Source organism: Anolis sagrei, chromosome X, assembly GCF_037176765.1.
Source record: "Anolis sagrei isolate rAnoSag1 chromosome X, rAnoSag1.mat, whole genome shotgun sequence".
In the NCBI taxonomy this organism is placed as follows: Eukaryota; Metazoa; Chordata; class Lepidosauria; order Squamata; family Dactyloidae; genus Anolis; species Anolis sagrei.
Window position 1 is genome coordinate 99,052,844 of NC_090034.1, and position 18,631 is coordinate 99,071,474.

At 44.0% G+C, this 18,631-nt stretch overlaps 1 long non-coding RNA gene across 1 annotated transcript; it reads right to left on the reverse strand.

Moving 5' to 3' along the window:
- Positions 1-10,745: 10,745 nt before the first annotated feature.
- Positions 10,746-16,962, reverse strand: LOC137097967 (uncharacterized). Its single transcript, XR_010910523.1, has 3 exons — positions 16,533-16,962; positions 11,895-12,742; positions 10,746-10,917 (listed from the first exon to the last, which is right to left on the reverse strand). It is a non-coding gene; the product is annotated as an uncharacterized lncRNA (long non-coding RNA).
- Positions 16,963-18,631: the final 1,669 nt, after the last annotated feature.

An 18,631-nucleotide genomic window follows, 5' to 3' on the forward strand; every position in this document is an offset into this window, starting at 1 on the left:
AAAAAGCCAATGGGATTTTGGCCTGCATCAATAGGAGCATAGTGCCTAGATCTAGGGAAGTCATGCTCCCCCTCTATTCTGCTTTGGTTAGACCACACCTGGAATATTGTGTCCAATTCTGGGCACCACAATTCAAGAGAGATATTGACAAGCTGGAATGTGTCCAGAGGAGGGCGACTAAAATGATCAAGGGTCTGGAGAACAAGCCCTATGAGGAGCGGCTTAAGGAGCTGGGCATGTTTAGCCTGAAGAAGAGAAGGCTGAGTGGGAGGAGATATGATAGCCATGTATAAATATGTGAGAGGAAGCCACAGGGAGGAGGGAGCAAGCTTGTTTTCTGCTTCCTTGGAGACTAGGACGCAATGGAACAATGGCTTCAAACTTCAAGAGAGGCGATTCCATCTGAACATGAGGAAGAACTTCCTGACTATGAGAGCCGTTCAGCAGTGGAACTCTCTGCCCTGGAGTGTGGTGGAGGCTCCTTCTTTGGAAGCTTTTCAACAGAGGCTGGATGGCCATCTGTCAGGGTTGATTTGAATGCAATATTCCTGCTTCTTGGCAGGGGGTTGGACTGGATGGCCCATGAGGTCTCTTCCAACTCTTTGATTCTATGATTCTATGAAATATTTCTGTCTCAATAAATAAAGTCATTTTCTAGTATGTTGTAAGTGTAATGAAATATGTGAATATGGTCTACATTAAGAATCCAGGATGTGATTTTCTTTCAACCATTTCTATGCTGTCGTGAGAAAAACCTCGGAATTATTTTAAAGGAATCGTGCAACAACCAAAATAGTCAAAAGTTTAGAAGCAAAGCAGCTTAGGAAACTGGGTATGTTTAGCTTGGAGAAAAGACGGCTGAGAAGGAACTTGACAGGTGTGTTGAAATATTTGAAAGGTGTCACTTTGAGAAGGGATCAAGTTTGTTTTCTGCTGCTCTAGAGACTAGGACATGGAGCAACAGATTAAAACTTTAGGAAAAGATATACCACCTAAACATTAGGAAGAACGACCAGAGGGTAAGAGCTGTTCCGGCAGTGGAATAAGCTGCTGTCTTGGAGTGTGGTGGAGTTTTTTTCTCTGGAAGATTTTAAGCAGAGACTGGATGACTATCTGTTGGGGGTGCTTTGATTTTGTTTTGCTGCACAGCAGGGGGTTGGACTGGATGGCCTTGTGGTCTCTTACAACTCTATGGTTCTGTGATGCTAGGAAAACCCATGTATTAAGTGAATCTAACAGCTAACTATCACTCTTAGCTACTTTTCCAGAGAATTTACCTCCTACACAGACCCCATCTACACTGCCATATAAAATCCAGATTATCTGCTTTGAAATGGATTATATGGTAGTGTAGACTAGTATAATCCAGTTCAAAGCAAATAATGTGGATTATTATCTGCTTTGACAATCTGGATTATATAGCAATGTAGTAGGGGCCATGATCTCACTTATAGGTTCTCTCACATTTATGAATTGATGTACTACTCATACATTCAAATTGCCGCATTTGTTAATTATTCAAAATTAAAATGTCAATTTTCTGATCATTTAAAAAATCTTAACTTAACAGATCATCACTTTATGCACTTCTTTGTACATTAGAGGAAAATGGGCTGTTTGATTTCTTTTGTTCAGCCCCTTCAAACAGAAATCCCTGATTAGATGGCATAACAGCCTCTAAAAGGAGAGAGAGAACTTTTAGGGCATGGCAACACAATCCAGTTCTTTTTTTCATCTTTGTTATTTTTTGTTTGAGTAACTGGTTTATGCAAAATTCAGGAATAATCCCAGTGAAACATGCACCAGTTGTGGACAAATTAAAACAGGTTATATGGCTTGGCCTTAAGCACAATGGCCCCTGTTTAGAAGCTTCTACAGAAGGTGCCTCCACCACACTCTAGGGCAGAGTTGCACTGATGAATGGCTCTCACAGTCAGGAAGTTTTTTCTAATGTTTGGATGTAATCTCCTGATGTTTTAATTATTATTATTATTATTATTATTATTATTATTATTATTTTGTAGTAGGCTTGTCCCATATCTCTGCATGAGGAGCTAACACTGATAGAGGGAGCTCATCAGCGCTTTCTTTAGATTTGTACCTTCAAACTGTCGGTCTTTAATCCTGCCGTCACAGGGGTATAAACCGCTGTGCCACCGGGGGCTTTAATCCAAACTGGATTTGAGCTTGCATCTCTTAAGATCCAAAAATCCCCATCGACTTCACACCCCCCCCCCCCCCCCCGTTTTGTCTAATCGCCCATCTATCTATGGATGTATCCATATATTGGGCAACGGGGGGATCAGTTATGAGGCAAGAAAACTGGAGTTTTGGTATCCATATTGCTCGAACTCTCCCGTATTTGTTTATATTATTGTTATTATTATAATAATATTATTGTAATTATAATATCACATTGGCCGATTTGTTATGGGTGGTGGAACATGGTGAAACTATATTTTGACAAATATATCTTAAAATTTAAACTCCAGGCCTAGGCCTCAGCCTTTATGACTTATTTGTATCATTGTTGTTTAAAATTATCTATCTATATCAACAAAATTGTAATGATTGTTTGAGAGTTTATATACTTTACAAAACACTGCGCCAATTGACACTACATTCAGAACAGAAAACTCAACTATCAGAGGTAATAAGAAACGGGGGGGGGGGGGGGGGAAGGCAGCTATCCGGTCTATATAACACATTGGCAGCTGGTCCCGAGACAAAATGGCTGCCGACCATGTCGTAAAATGGCTGCCGACTATGTCGTCAAAATGGTTTCCGACCATGCCGTCAAAATAGCTGCCGACCATGTTGTCAAAATGGCTGCCGACCATGCCATCAAAATGGCTGCCGACCATGTTGTCAAAATGGCTTCCGACCATGTTGTCAAAATGGCTGCCGACCATGTCGTCAAAATGGCTCCCGACCATGTCGTAAAATGGCTGCCGACCATGCCGTCAAAATGGCTTCCGACCATGTTGTAAAATGGCTGCCGACCATGCTGTCAAAATGGCTGCCGACCATGTCGTCAAAATGGCTTCCGACCATGTCGTCAAAATGGTTGCCGACCATGCCGTCAGAATGGCTGCCGACCATGCCGTCAAAGTAGCTGCCAACCATGTGGCTAAGATGGCCGCCAGCCAGGTAGCAGAGGTGGCCACCAAACAGGCAGGCAAACCGGTCATGGCTCAACGCAGCCGTCTGGGCACATGCCTGTCGCGCCCCCAGGCCTCCATTTTGTCGCAACACCCCAAGGGGGACAGCCTGGCCTGCAGGCCGCGAAAGCATTCCTCTGTGGAGGAAAGGCCGAGCCCCAGCAAGCCCTCACTAGAAAGGAATGAGGAGGGATAATGGAGAAAGGCCACCTCGAGGAGGAGAAAGCGATGGGGACCGGGAGACAACCTACCTCCCAGCCAGGCAGTGGATCCAAGCTGGGCCAGAGAGGGCAACCAGGGGGGAGCCACCAAGCCCCCTCCCACGAGCCCCGAGACAGACCTCCGCGCACCCTCCTCCCTCGAAGTGGTGTTTGAGAATGAGGAAGGGGGCAGGCCAGTGCCTGGAGCCGGGCAGCGCCCCCTTCCAAGTCGTTCCGGCCGGAACTACATGGTTCTCTCTTTGGGGAGGGGGGGAGCCAAGCTGCTGGTATTAAATAACTCTAAAATCAGGACAGCAAATAAACACCAACACTCAAAAAACAGGGGAATTCCAGACAAGAAACAATCATGGTCAACTAACACCTCCCAACAAAGGGTCCCCCCAGGCAGCAATCAGCCAGGCTTTGAAGCTGCAAGGCCATTAACTGCTAATTAAGGTGAGGAATTGCAACATTCACACTTGCCTCAAACTTTTTTCTCCCACCCTGGACATTCCACAGATCTATAATAAATCTCACTTGCCTAGTTTTCAACAGACCTCACAACCTCTGAGGTTGCCTGCCATAGATGTGGGTGAAACGTCAGGAGAGAATGCTTCTGGAACATGGACATAGCCCAGAAAACTCACAGAAACCCAATTCGTGGTTCTCTAAAAATTTAAGAGAAAAAATATTGACTACTTAGAAACATAAAAGAAACTATCTTTGGAGTACGTCCATTATGCCAAGACAAGCAGCACATTCTCCTCCATCATGTCATAAGTCTACTCAGGGCTCAGAGAGGAAAGAAGCTTGCTCCTAAAACAGAGGTTAGCAATGTGTAACCTTCCAGATGTTATTGGACCAGAAATCCTGTCAGCCCTTGTCTTATGTTGGATGGTGCTGATGGAAGTTGGAATCCCATAATACCTAGGAATCCTATGTTCTTTGTCCCCTTTCTTATGAGAGTCAAGAAAAGCTATATGCACACATGAGTGGATCATAACTTACAACAGTTGAACTTACCTTGATGTAGCGCCCTTGTGTACACAGCCACAGTTCTCCATTGGCACACATCTGTCTCCATCAAACAGGTAGACATTGTCACACTGGCACCGTTCACAGCAGTTTTTGGTACATTGTCCTTGAGAGGACAATCCGGCACAGGTGAAATCACATGTCCTTGTACATAACTCATAATGGCTGTTGGATGGGCAGGTGAGAGCTGAAAAAAACAGAAAGGGAAACAAGTAGTAAGCACTGACAGAAAAAGGATAACTTCTACTGGGTACAAGGTAAATATTGTACCCAGTAGGTGTGTCGTCATGCCTGGGGGCTATAACTCTTAGTGAAAGAGGCATGGACATGACATCTTTCCCCAAGGGTATTGCTTCTTGCCCTCCTTTAGGAAAACTGGAACTCCCAAGGACCAAAACACTGTAGATAACTCAAAATAGGTTTAATTGTTCACAAAGAGTTATCCCTTTAAGGCAATAAGCTGGAAGTTTCAAAGGGGAAAATATACATTACAGTCTCTGGTTGTCTTGGGTCCAAGGAGTTTTGCAGCTGAGAAGCTTTTCCAGGTCCCTCTTTCTCAATGGCTGTGACTATTGGAATAATCACAACCCCAATTCCAATGGCCTATATTTTGAAGGCACAAAGCCTTCCTCTGGTGCCAAAGAACTGGTTTGAAGGTGCTTGAGACTTCTCAACGTCGTCCAGGTTGATCTGAACATGAAGCATAAGCCTCAAGGGTAAGAACCTCAGAACTAGTGCTGAGAGGTAACTTAATCAAGGGCTTCAGAGCCAAGTCTCTCTCTCACGGCCATCTGATAGAAAGTTTGATGATGGAATGGAAAAGGAAACACTGTCCTGCTCCCTAGGAAGAGGTGGGGTCAAACAACTGAGCAGGAGGAGCAATTCAACTGGTGCAAACAACATTGATTAACAGCTATAAATAACCAATCAATCCAACTATACATTTACAGGGTAAAAAGGCAAAATCAGGCATGATACAACAGTTCAAATCCTGCAACTTACAGTTCTACATATAGGTGGCGCCACTCGTGCTGTCACAGTAGGAGTAGCTGGAAAAATTATTTTGTTGACAGGTGAGACAGATTTTGTTCTGATAGCAAGCAAGTATGATGCCTTGGAAAATTTAATAGGGGAAGCTTTTTTCTTCTTAAACTTTCTATCTAACTTATATTAGGATCTATTTTATATCACGTAACAATACATTATTCATAGTGTACTTTGCTATGCAAGCTTGTGGTGATTTATGGCTATAATCAGTAAAATTCTGGGCATTTGGTTTTCTAAATATATGTACAATATGGATCCAATTTTTAAAAATCCTCTGACAATACACATACCTGGTTCCACAGCTTGTGAAAGCCAGCAAAAGAAGGAATGAAAGAGAATGGTGGAAGGATCAAAGGTGTTAGGACCATAATATCAGTCACTTCACTCTTAATTAAATTGATTAATGTATTATAAAACAAAAATAAATGTGGTTCACTTCTATTCTCTCGTTTCTTTGAGGGCAAACTTGCTGGTATTTTTGTACTATATGATACGTATAGTATGATTTTTAATAAACAGATGCAATTTTAATATTTATTTCATATAATAATTGGATACATGTTGCATATCTCTTTTCTAAAATGCTTGGAACCAGCAGTGTTTTGGATTTCACATTCTTCTGGATTTTGAAATAGGTGTATTGACACATGCACACAATGAGATAACTTAGAGTTAGGATAGAAGTGAAAACATAAAATTAATCTGGGTTGTTGTAGGGAAAACTTACAGCAGAAAGTGTTTTTTCTCCAGGCTCCAATTGCAACTCCAGCAGCCTGGCATGCAGCGACATAAGCTTGAATGCTCCGACAGAGGGTCTCTCCTGCACCACTGGATGCACACATTTCATCCAAGCAACTGTTGACGTATTCAGTAAGATTCCCCAAGGAATGGCAATCTTTGAATGGGCCTGTTGTCGCTTTTGTTATTCCACAAGAACTCTCAGGCTGATATGGGGCTGTCTTAGTTTCATCACAGATGGGGCATTTTTCCCCACAGCTATCTACACAACTGACGCCACCAATAGGAACTTTCCAAGAGATACCAAATTCATTGACACTCTGGGTACTTTTCCCGTTTGGTAGAGTGAAATCATCGGACATATCATTATTGAAGTTACCACATAGGCCACTGACATGTCCTTGATATTGTACAGAAGTTGATTATAAATTGTATGATTTTAACTGTATTTGTGTTTAGATTGGCTGCACTAATGCTGGAGCGGCCTAACTGAGAGGAGTGCGTTGCCATGGAGACGATGTAGGCTAGAGAGAGAAGTGGGAGGAGCTTAGAGGGGAGAGTTTGAAAAACGACAGTTAATGTTCAGTTAGGGTTTTGGAGTCGGAGTTAGCAGTTGAGAGAGAGAGAGTGGGAAGTAGAGAAGCAGTGTTTGTGAATAGTCAGAGGTTTCTTCAGTTTAGGAAGGCTGAAGGGGAAACCTAATTAGTTTCATTAGTTAGAGAGGACTAAGAGAAGCTTGTTTAGATCACTAGTTAGAAATGAACTAGAGATCTGGGGTTTGATCGCGGAAGGATCAAACAGGAAGACTATTCACCTCAGGAAACATTGTTTAAGAAAGTGCTTCACCACAGTAAAAGTCAATTACAAGTTGTAACATCCAGAAGTGTGAACTGTATTGCAACCAAGTTACATGTAAAGTTCTCAAAGTATTTCCAAGTTTATCAACAGCCTGCAACCATACGCTTTGTTCAAAATAAACTTATTAACTTTTGTTTGAAGACAGTGTCATCTCTATATATCTGCGTCTGGGAACCAGTTCTCATCGGCATTACCTCCCGTTGGTGGCAGTTACCTGAATTACATCTATAATTATCTACACCTTTTATAAATTAGCAAACCTTTGGAGATTTAAACAGTATTAGGTGGAATACCTTCGCAGATTGGCCAGTGTTGCTAACCACAGTAAAAGAAATCCAGTGCAGGCAGGAGAGAGTGGAATACTTTTACAAATTGGTGTCAGTGGTGTGGCAATCTATCACAAATTGGTGATATTCGGTAGCATTGGAACGCTCCCTCTTTACAGATATGTACTAGGTACCGAGACAAAAACATAATAGGAGGAGTCATAAAGAATTTTGAGGCCAAAATTAGACTGGAGGATTATATTGTTCCCTTCTTGGTTGGCCCAGAGTTTCTCATCATTTGTACTCATTGGAAGAGTGTAGAGTTCTCCATTCACCTGTATTAATAGCAAACAAAACAAACAAACAAACAAAAAACCATGAGACTATAAACACTGTCGTTAGATGATGTTAATATGGACACTCTCTGCTGATGTCACTAAGTATGAAATCATCATCATCATCTTTATTTACAGTGTTCTCTCACTTTTCGCAGGGGTTCCATTCCAAGACCACCTGCAATAAGTGAAAATCTGTGAAGTAGGGACTCCATTTTAATTTTAATATTTATACATTATTTTATATATTTTATATATTATTTTCGTATCCGTGTTTCCTTACCCGCGTCCTGGCCCATCCCAAGGATGCCTCCCTGGCCTCCGCAGAGCCTTCAGAGCTACACAGGCAGCAGCAGGCCAGGGAGACAGGCCTTCCCCGCCACACTTCAGGACACTGCACTTCTGGCGTCCCTGGCCTCCACTGGATGTCAATATTTAATATTGATATTTTAATATTTTATTACTATTTTCAAAAACCCACAAAGCAGCGGGTCCGCTAAAAGCGAACCGCAAAGTAGTGAGGGAACATTGTATACAAATACAGTAAATAAATAAATCCCACCACCATCTCCCAAAAGGGACTCTGGACGGCTTACAAGACACTACAGTGCAGTATATAACATAAATGGCACATGGGTATAGAACAACATGGCATAAAAATTATAAAAACAACCACTATCAGCACATAAAATAAAATAACACAATTTAAAACGCAGAGCCATCAGTAGTTAAAACTAGTTGCCATCAATTAATACTAAAGTGTCAGAGTGTCAACTTCATATGGGCCCATTTCAGCCTTCTTGAGGCCAAAAGTCTGCTTAAAAATCCATGTTTTTAGGCTGGACCAGAAAGATTCAAGGGTGAGGGCTAATCTAATCTCTTTTAAGAGGGTATTCCAGAGCCAGGGAGCCACTACAGAGAAGGCCCTCTCTCATCCCCACCAACCACACTTGACGCAGTGGTGGGACTGAGAGAAGGGCCTCCCCTGCCGATCTCAAAGCCCACATCATTTCATAGAAAGACATGCAGTCTTGAAGATGGTTTGGACACAAAGCGTATCGGGCTTTGGGTCCTGATCCTCGAATTGAGCCTGGAAAATTATCAGAAGCCAGTGGAGCTGCTTCACGAAGGACATAATATGTTCCCTATAGCTAGCTCCAGTTGGTAATCTGGCAGCCATCCTTTGCACTAACTGCAGTTTCTGAACTGTCTTCAAAGGCAGCACCACATAGAGTGGATTACAGTAGTCCATTCTGGATGCAACTAAGGCATGGACCACCGTGGCCCAATCAGACTTTTCGAGATATGGTAGCAGCTGCCGCACTGCTTAAGCATCAACACAAATTGCATGTATCTCCCAGATATTTCTCTTCCTTACACTAAGGACTAGAGAAAGGGTCAATGCCTCAAGATTCCAAGTTAGCCACAGTGCAATTTGGCAATCCTGGCTCATGAGGTTTGAAGAAATAAAGATGGAGGTCTCTCTAAAATCATTCTAAGAACATTGGGTTAATGTTGCCAATGTTTCTTTCTCACGCGAAGACTTACCTTGATGTTCCACTTCATTGCTTTCTCAATAATAGCAATGTATTCATGAAAAAGGACCACAACCTTCTTGGTCAAGGACCTTTCATTCTCCACCAGAACGGAGAAGTTTGCCAACTTAGAATCTCTTGCATGAACTTCAGTTAAAATATAGGTGCAAGTCCCCTGGAAATCATAAGCCTGTCCATCAAAAGTCAAGTAGTGGGATCCAGTGTGATGAACCAAAGAGGTTCCTGTTCTTTTGTGCAGAGTGTATAAGGAATAGTAAGGTAGTTTAGATCAATGAGACACTTTGGAGACCAAATTTGGTTTTGACACTATTCATGTAACTTTTATTGAAATACAATCAACACAGAATCATATCAGAATCACATCAAGGAGAGCTCTCTTGCACACACACATTCACGCATACTCACGCACACCAGGCCTCCTCCGGCGAAGATGATCAGTCTTTTCCGAGGAAACGTGGACACCCGTTGCTGCAGTTCAGGAAGTGCGTCTGTTGTTGGGGACCCCCTGCATTTATAGGCCAAAATCCATTTTCTTTTTCGTAATCAGGTTGTTCTGACCTTTTTGAGCTCTTCCAAGTTCTTGTCCTTTCCAAAGTTCAAGAGATACACATTCCAGATCTTATGAGTTATGGGGTACCTTATGCACACTCCTTATCCTCCTTACGCACCTGATCGCATACCTCATTATTCACTGTCATTCAGGTATGCCTTGCTGCCTCCTCGCTGAGGCTGCCAAGGCCTTGCTAGTCCATGTTGGTTCTGTCTCTTCAGGCCTGTTTCTTTTGTCCTTCTACATGCATTCTGAACATTCATTCTTTACACCAGCAGTCACACTGCATTTGCCGTAACCCACAGAATGGCAACCTTGGATGCCATTCTCCACTTTGCATTCCTCATGTGCGTCACAAGAAATATCTTGGCATTCAACAACTCCGTTGTCACTGCAGCGGCAGTGCTTCTGGCAGTCTGAAGTGGGATAGAACTCCTCTCCCTTCTTGTAGTACTTGTAGTACTCCCTTCTTGTAGTACTTGTAGTACTCCCTTCTTGTAGTACTTGTAGTACTTGTAGTACTCCCTTCTTGTAGTACTTGTAGTACTCCCTTCTTGTAGTACTTGAAGTACTCCCTTCTTGTAGTACTTGTAGTACTCCCTTCTTGTAGTACTCCCTTCTTGTAGTACTTGTAGTACTCCCTTCTTGTAGTACTTGTAGTACTCCCTTCTTGTAGTACTTGTAGTACTCCCTTCTTGTAGTACTCCCTTCTTGTAGTACTCCCTTCTTGTAGTACTTGTAGTACTCCCTTCTTGTAGTACTTGTAGTACTCCCTACTTGTAGTACTTGTAGTACTTGTAGTACTCCCTACTTGTAGTACTTGTAGTACTTGTAGTACTCCCTTCTTGTAGTACTTGTAGTACTTGTAGTACTCCCTTCTTGTAGTACTTGTAGTACTCCCTTCTTGTAGTACTTGTAGTACTCCCTTCTTGTAGTACTTGTAGTACTCCCTTCTTGTAGTACTTGTACTTGTAGTACTCCCTTCTTGTAGTACTTGTAGTACTTGTAGTACTCCCTTCTTGTAGTACTTGTAGTACTTGTAGTACTCCCTTCTTGTAGTACTTGTAGTACTCCCTTCTTGTAGTACTTGTAGTACTCCCTTCTTGAAGTACTTGTAGTACTTGTAGTACTCCCTTCTTGTAGTACTTGTAGTACTCCCTTCCAAGACCACCTGCAATAAGTGAAAATCTGTGAAGTAGGAACTCCATTTTAATTTTAATATTTATACATTATTTTATATATTTTATATATTATTTTCGTATCCGTGTTTCCTTACCCGCGTCCTGGCCCATCCCAAGGATGCCTCCCTGGCCTCCGCAGAGCCTTCGGAGCTACACAGGCAGCAGCAGGCCGGGGAGACAGGCCTTCTGGTGCAGTGAAGTCAACATAGTCCAGCTGTGCCAACACCTAGCTGGACTTTGACCTAACCGGACTGTCACTTTACCTTCCCGGTCATTGTTGTCAATGCTGGACACCCTCTGAAGTTCTGGAGAGCTCCTAGTCACTGCAGGGAAGGGACAGGGGGTGGATCACAGTGCCCATAATGACCAGGAGCCCTGCAATTGTTTGGCAGTGCCTATGCTGACATGGACCCAGTCCATCCCCCTTTCCTTGTGTTGATACATCCAGGGAAAAGGAGATGGCCTTGTGTGGCTAAATTTCATTGAAACTCCACAGCATTCCCTTACTTTCCTAAGTAAGGAGCTAAACTGGTCAATATGGTTTACCCTGCATTAAGGTCCGTAAGTCTGTGGATGTCATTTAGATATTCAGTAGTGATTTCTGAGCCACTATGGGGTTTTTTGATTTTTTAACTGGAATAGACAAGCCCCTTGGTATATCAAAGAACACTGTACACAGGTAAATTCTTCCCATCCTACGAAATTCATTACTTTCAGTGTAGGAAGTTCATGAACTTGGGTCTGCTTGCCATCAGAATGGAGGAACTATGTATCAATAACCACAGGTATCCCCAACCCCTCCCCTCACTTGATACAAAAACTTCCATATATATCCACTCATTTTCCTCTTGTCAATACCTGAATCTTGCGTGGATGCTCCTGGCTCAGGACAATGGTTACATTATAAGTCTTCAAAGTTACCACACAGGTTGGGAACCACTGGTCTACATGGAGAAAGAACACTCACCACATCCAGAGGGTGTCCTCCAATCATATATGGTGGCACCTGCTTTTCTGCAGGTCTCAGCATAGGCCTCCAAGGCCTGGCAGAGGATGTTCTGGGCTCCTCCATTTTGGCACACATCATAAATGCAGCTATCAAAGAAGTCATCTGGATTGACTATGGAGTGGCATTCTCTGAAGGGCCTTTCTGAAGTTTTGCTGATCAGTCCACAATAGCCTTCATCACCATACAAGTCTCTCTTGCTGTCATCACATGTTGGGCAATTACTTTGACAGTAATCCCCACAGAAAGGGTCCCGGTCCCTCACTTTCCAGCTGCTGGCCCAGCTTACAATGGAGGGAGCCTTGGTCCCATTGAGAAAGGTCATGTCATCTCCTGGGTTTTGATTGAAGTTTCCGCAGAGCCCACACATGGCTCCGTAATAACTGCTGGGAAGAGTGATTACCAGATGCCAGTTCCAGTCAGATGTAACTTGGAGTCCAAAATCTGTCTCAAGAACTGCATTTGAACCACTCTGGGAAAGCCTGATCTTCCCATCCTCAATTCTGAATGCCCCCTTCTACCCTGCATTGCTCCCCAGTCTTTCAGCCTCCTTGTTGGCATTTCACTTGCTTAGTCTGCGGATCACAGGGGCAGTGTCTTGTACATGTGCTGTCTGCCCAGAATTGCTCACCAGGAGAGAGGAGGTTGCAGACTTGTGGATGCATCTTCCAATACAAAGCCTGCATTGCACTCACAGGTCTCCACACAAGGCATGGAGGAGCAGTTCTTGTTACCAGCTCGATCATTGCAAGTAGCTGGGCACGGCGGTCCACAGAGCTTGTACTGACTGTTCTCAGGGCAAAGTAGAGCTGTCAGAGATAAGAGACAAGAGTCCGTGAGAAAAGGACATGATGCTTCTATGATACAGTATGTTTTGCTAGTACAATGGCAATGGCAGTCCACACCTTAGTCGCATCCAGTTTGGACTACTGCAATGCTTTCTATGTGGGGCTGCCTTTGAAAATAGTTTGGAAGCTGCAATTAGTGCAGAGATCGGTGGCTAGATTGCTAACTGGAGCACCATATCGTGAGAGGACGACTCCCATGCTGCGACAGCTCCACTGTCTGCCGGTCCACTTTCAGGCTAAATACAAAGTGCTGGTCATCTCCTATAAAGCCCTAAACTACGAGGGTTGAATGAAAAGTAATGTCTCCACCTTCGTAACTCCTCAACAGATGGCAGTACTGGTATGTGGCAGGTACTGGCTTGTTCAGTCAGCTAACTATATCTACCACGCCCTTTTTATCATCAAGTCTGTCTATCTATCTATCTATCTATCTATCTATCTATCTATCTATCTATCACTCCCTTTCTTTCATTTATTTAACTCTCCCTTTGACTTTATTTCTATTGTTTCTATTGTTTCCTTTCTGTCATCTCATTACCTATATCTATCACTCTTGTAGAATCATAGAATCATAGAGCGGAAAGAGACTTCATGGGACATCCAGTCCAACCCCCTGCTAAGAAACAGGAAAATTGCATCCAAAGCACTCCAGGCAGATGGCCATCCAGCCTCTATTTGAAAGCTTCCAAAGAAGGAGCCTCTACCACACTCTGGGGCAGAGAGTTCCACTGCTGAACAGCTCTCACAGTCAGAAAGTTCTTTCTACTGTTTAGCTGGAATCTGCTTTCCTGTAGTTTGAAGCCATTGTTCCTAATCATAATCTCATTTGCTAATGAATCATAAAAACATGGAAACAGTTTATTACACTACCAAAACTTTGTTTTTGTGGGACATTCTGTAGCACATTTTGCTCTAGTTTTTCAATGAATATCTCAGCCTTCTCTTCTTCAGGCTAAACATGCCCAGCTCTTTAATTCGCTCCTCATAGGGCTTGTTCTCCAAACGGTTGATCATTTGAGTCGCCCTCCTCTGGACACATTCCAGCTTGTCAATATCTCTCTTCAATTGTGGTGCCCAGAATTGGGCACAGTATTCTCCGTGTGGTCTAACCAAGGCAGAACAGAGGGCAGCATGACTTCCCTGGATCTAGGCACTAGACTCCTCTTGATGCAGGCCAAAGTCCCATTGGCTTTTTTGCCACCTCATCACATTGTTGGCTCATGTTTAACTTGTTGTCTCTCATGTATCTATCACTATCTTTTCTAAACCAGAAAAAAATAACACCATTCGAGGAATTTATAATAAAAGGATGAAAAAGAGAAAATAGTGAGCCATTAAAACAAAGAAGTGAAATAGTACCGTATATTCCGGCATATAAGACGACTGGACATATAAGACGACTCCCACCTTTTCCAGTTAAAATATAGAGTTTGGGATATACTCACCGTATAAGACTACCTCTCTTCCAACACACAACCTGAAAGGCCCCTAAGTGATTCTAAACTGACTAAACAACTTTGTTTTGGTCTCTACATTGTCATTTATTGCAGCTTGCAACTCTTTGCCTCTTTCTACGTTGCCATATAGTGCAGCGTATAAGACTGCTCCCGCATATTAGATGACTCTCATGCATAAGGCTACTCCAGTGTATAAGATGACTCCCATGTATAAGACTACTCCCGCGGATAAGACGACCCCTGACTTTTGAGAAGATTTTCTTGGGTTAAAAAGTAGTCTTATACGCCAGAATATACAGTATATAAAAGACACAGGAAAAAAGAAAAGACTAACATGAAGAGAACTGTGGAAGGAAGAAGGAGGAACAAAGAGAACAGAAAAAGAATAGGAAGAGATATGAAAAGCAAGGCAAAGAAAAACATGTCCATTAGAATAAAAGGAAATGATGCGTCGGAGTACTTACAGGAGGAGTCTGGCCGGGGTCGTGGGCGGGGTCAAGGGCGGGGTGGGGGTGGGCCGGCAGATGGCCGGCAACAGGGAGTGTCCCTCCAGGCCAAAGACGGTGGGTGGGCCCTGGCGGGGAGGAAGGGCCTTGGGGGCGGGGAGGAGGAGGGCCGGCAGCGCCCTCTTGGCCTCCCCCCCCTCCAGGAGGGCCCGGAGGGGTCCCTGTTTCTGCCTCCTCCCATTGGCCCTGGCCCCGCCTCTCTCTTCGGGGGCCCCTGGGGCAGCGGGGAATTTATGCCCGCGAACAGGCCCCTCCGGTGGTACCTCCTTCCTCCTGTTCAGGAGGAGGGGCTGGAGGGGCCCCTGCTTCCTCGTCGGGGGCTGCGACTGCCTCCCCACCTGGGGCCCCGGGTTGGCCCCGCCTGGTTGGGATTCCCCGAGGGTGGGGAAGAGGCGGGGCTGTACCAGGCGGGGCGGCTCTCCTCTCTTCTGTGATAATTTCCGGGCGGAAATGAGAGCTCTGTTGACATCAGCATTCTGGGCCGCCCGGTCCCCAAGGGCCCAGAGGGGCCTCCTTGGAAAGCGGGGGACTTGCACTCCTGCCATCATCTCACAGGCGCAATGGGGGGCAGGGAGCAAGGGAGGGAGAGAGGAGACCTGGCTGTGATTGTGATGCGGCAGGAGTGATAGTGACGTGGCAGAGGGGATTTGGGTGCCTTCACCTGAGTCTGAGAGGCTCAGTCACTTGTCCTTAGAGGGCTTCCTCTGAGTGTACCCTGCCCAAGTCCACCCAGGGCCGAGCGAGGGGGGCTTCGGACCTTCCTCTTCACACTTCTAAGCCATGCTCATTCACTCTAAAGAGAGCTTTGCCTGGCCTTCCTCTGAGGCTGAGAGAGTATGGCTCATCCTCTCACCACCTCCTCCCATTGAGAAATTTCTCCTTAAGCGGACACTCCAGCCTCTTTCCTGGCATGGAGAAGCACTGAGCTCATCATCCAATGTTCCAGGGTTGAAAAGAGGCTGAAATGTCCTGAAAGGAGGGAGCTCTGAACAGAGGCCAGGGATCTATCTAGATAAATAAAAATGTAATGTTTGTTTGTGGGATTAACAGAACTTAAAAACCACTGGACGCATTGACACCAAATTTGGACAGAATGCGCATAACAACCCAATGGATGACCCTCACTCAAAAAAATTGATTTTATCATTTGGGAGTTGTAGCTGTTGGGATGTATATTTCGCCTACAATCAAAGAGCATTCTGAACTCCACTAACGATGAAATTGGCACACAGGACTTCCAGTAGAAGGGTTTGATGGGCATCAACCTTGAGTTTTGGAGTTATAGTTCACCTACACCCAGAGAGCACTGTGAACTCAAACAATGATGGATCTGGACCAAACTTGGCATGAATACTCCATATGGCCAAATATGAACACAGATGGGGTTTGGGGGAAACAGACCTTGACATTTGGGAGTTGATAGAATTGAACCAAACTTTCCACACAGAACCCCCATGACCAACAGAAAACACCTACCCCAACTGACAAAAGTCCTTTGTCTCACCCTGGTCATTCCACAGATATATAAACCCATTTTCCTACTTCCAACAGACCTCACCTCTGAGGATGCTTGCCATGGATGCAGGCGAAACATCAGGAGAAAATGCCTCTAGAACATGGCCATATAGCCCGAAAAAACCCAGAAGAACTTCGTTATTATTATTATTATTATTATTATTCTTTGTAACTGGTGTCAGTCTTCTTAAATGGAAGGGGCTTTGGGCAGGGGAAGGGATCTCTTCGTTTTTGGATATTGTTATTTTTCCTGATTGAAAAAGCAATACTGACCTTGTGATGAATGTAAAGGGTGAATGTGCTGTCAGCTCTTAAGTTTCCAGTGTGAGTCTGATGGGGAGGCAGAACTCCAAAGGGGCCATTCTCTCTCTTAAAAGGACGGTCACCCATGCTTTCCCCTCTTAATGTGATGAGGTGCTGACTGCTTCCAACCATCCTCTTCACAGTTCCAGTCCAAACCACAATCACAATATCATGATGCTTTTAAAGAATGTTTCCAGCAGAGGTCTGCCATGGCCTTGCTCTGAGGGCAAGAGAGTGTGATTTGCACAAGCTCCCTTGTTTATAGTTTGTGTCGTCGCACCTGGGGGCTATTATTCTCAATAAAGGAGGGATGGACGTGGCATCTTTCCCCCAGGGGATTGCTTCTTGCCCTCCTATAGGAAACTGGAACTCCCAAAAACCCAAAACGCTGTAAATAACTCAAAATAAGTTTTATTGATCACAAAGTCATTTCTCCCAAAGCAATGAGCTGGAAAACTTTAGAGGGGTGAAGGAAAATATACATTACAGTCTCAATTAGTTCTGGGTCCATGGGGTTTGAAGCTGAGAAGCCTCACCAAGTTTCCTCTTTCCTCAATGGCTGTGAATGCCAGTTCAGATGGCCTATGTTTTGAAGACTCAGGATCTTCCTTTGGTGCCAAACGAACCGGCTTGAAGGTGCCTAGGTCTCCTCAATAATTGTCCAGGACGATCTGGACATAAAGCATGAGTCCCAGGGGTAAAAAACCTCAGAACTGGTGCTAAGAGATAACTTAAATCAGGGTCTTTAGAGTCAGGTCTTGTGCCGTTACGCCCAGACGCTTTAAAATAAAACTTTGACGTGCTGCTATCTATGTCTGGGCGAAACTGCTGGGATCTTTCTTTTAGGCAGATTGAGCTTTCTGGAATAACTGAGTCCACTTCAATCTTAAACAATAAACAGGGTATTTATTTACGAAGTCCTGGTAGACTTGGCTCAGCTTATCAATATTACAACAATCAATGAATAATAAATTCCATCTATATTAATAAACTCTATATTCAGTTAAACTCAATTACTCTATCTATCTATCTCTATCTCTATCTATCTATCTATCTATCTATAATCTATAGGTCTCAGTTAAACTAAATTACTCAATCTATCTATCTATAACTAAATTAAACTCAAATACTCAATTATACTAAATTACTCTCTATCTATAACTAAATTAAACTCAATTACTCAATTGTTTTTACAATGATATTTTCTGAGGTACCTTGTCTGCCAACAGCACATCATGGATTCTTTCTAAAACTGAAGGGGCAGAGAGACCTCCAAAATGGCTGCTGGAAACAGGGGCGGGCCCAAAGAGCCACTCTTTGGCCAATTATTGCAGAGGGCCTGAAAACTGGCTTTCCTGCCTCTGGCTGCTAACTTTTTAGGCCTTTGCAGAGGCTGCAGAGGCCTAGGAGAAAGGCAAGGGGCAACCAATTTAAGCAACCCCAAAAAGACAATAAACCCAGTCTCCTGGGAGACGGAACAGGTCTCTTACTCACGTCCATCTGGTATGAACTCTGATGGCAGAATGAAGAGAAAGGAAGCTCTCAACCTCCTGCAGGAAGAGGTGGAGCCAAACAGTACTGATTGACAGCTATAAGTAACCAATCCATACAACTATACATAAACATGGTAAAAGGGGCAGGATTAAGCATAATACAACAGTTTAAATCTTGGAACTAACAGTTCTATACATAGGTGTTGCCACTCGCGCCATCACACTCCTGGCCTAGATTTTTGGACTTTCGAAAGTCTAAACAAAAATGAAGTTAAACACCTTTAACTTTTATAACTCTAAGACTGTAGGTCTTGCGAAAATAACACAACCATATCGCTAATAGGACTGTTAAATGCATTGAGGAGGAGGAGGAGGAGGAGGAGGAGAGGAAGATACACACAAGCCCAGTCAACCCACCCACCAACCTACTTTCCAAGGGGAAAGCATGTGTGGCGTGCAGGCCGAGAAAGCCCGTGCTGGCAAGTGCCTGCAGCCAAGCGCCTCCTTTAGAGTAAAAACACCAGGTAAGAAGAAGTTTCCTTAAAGCACACACTGGGAAGGGGACCCCCCCCCCCC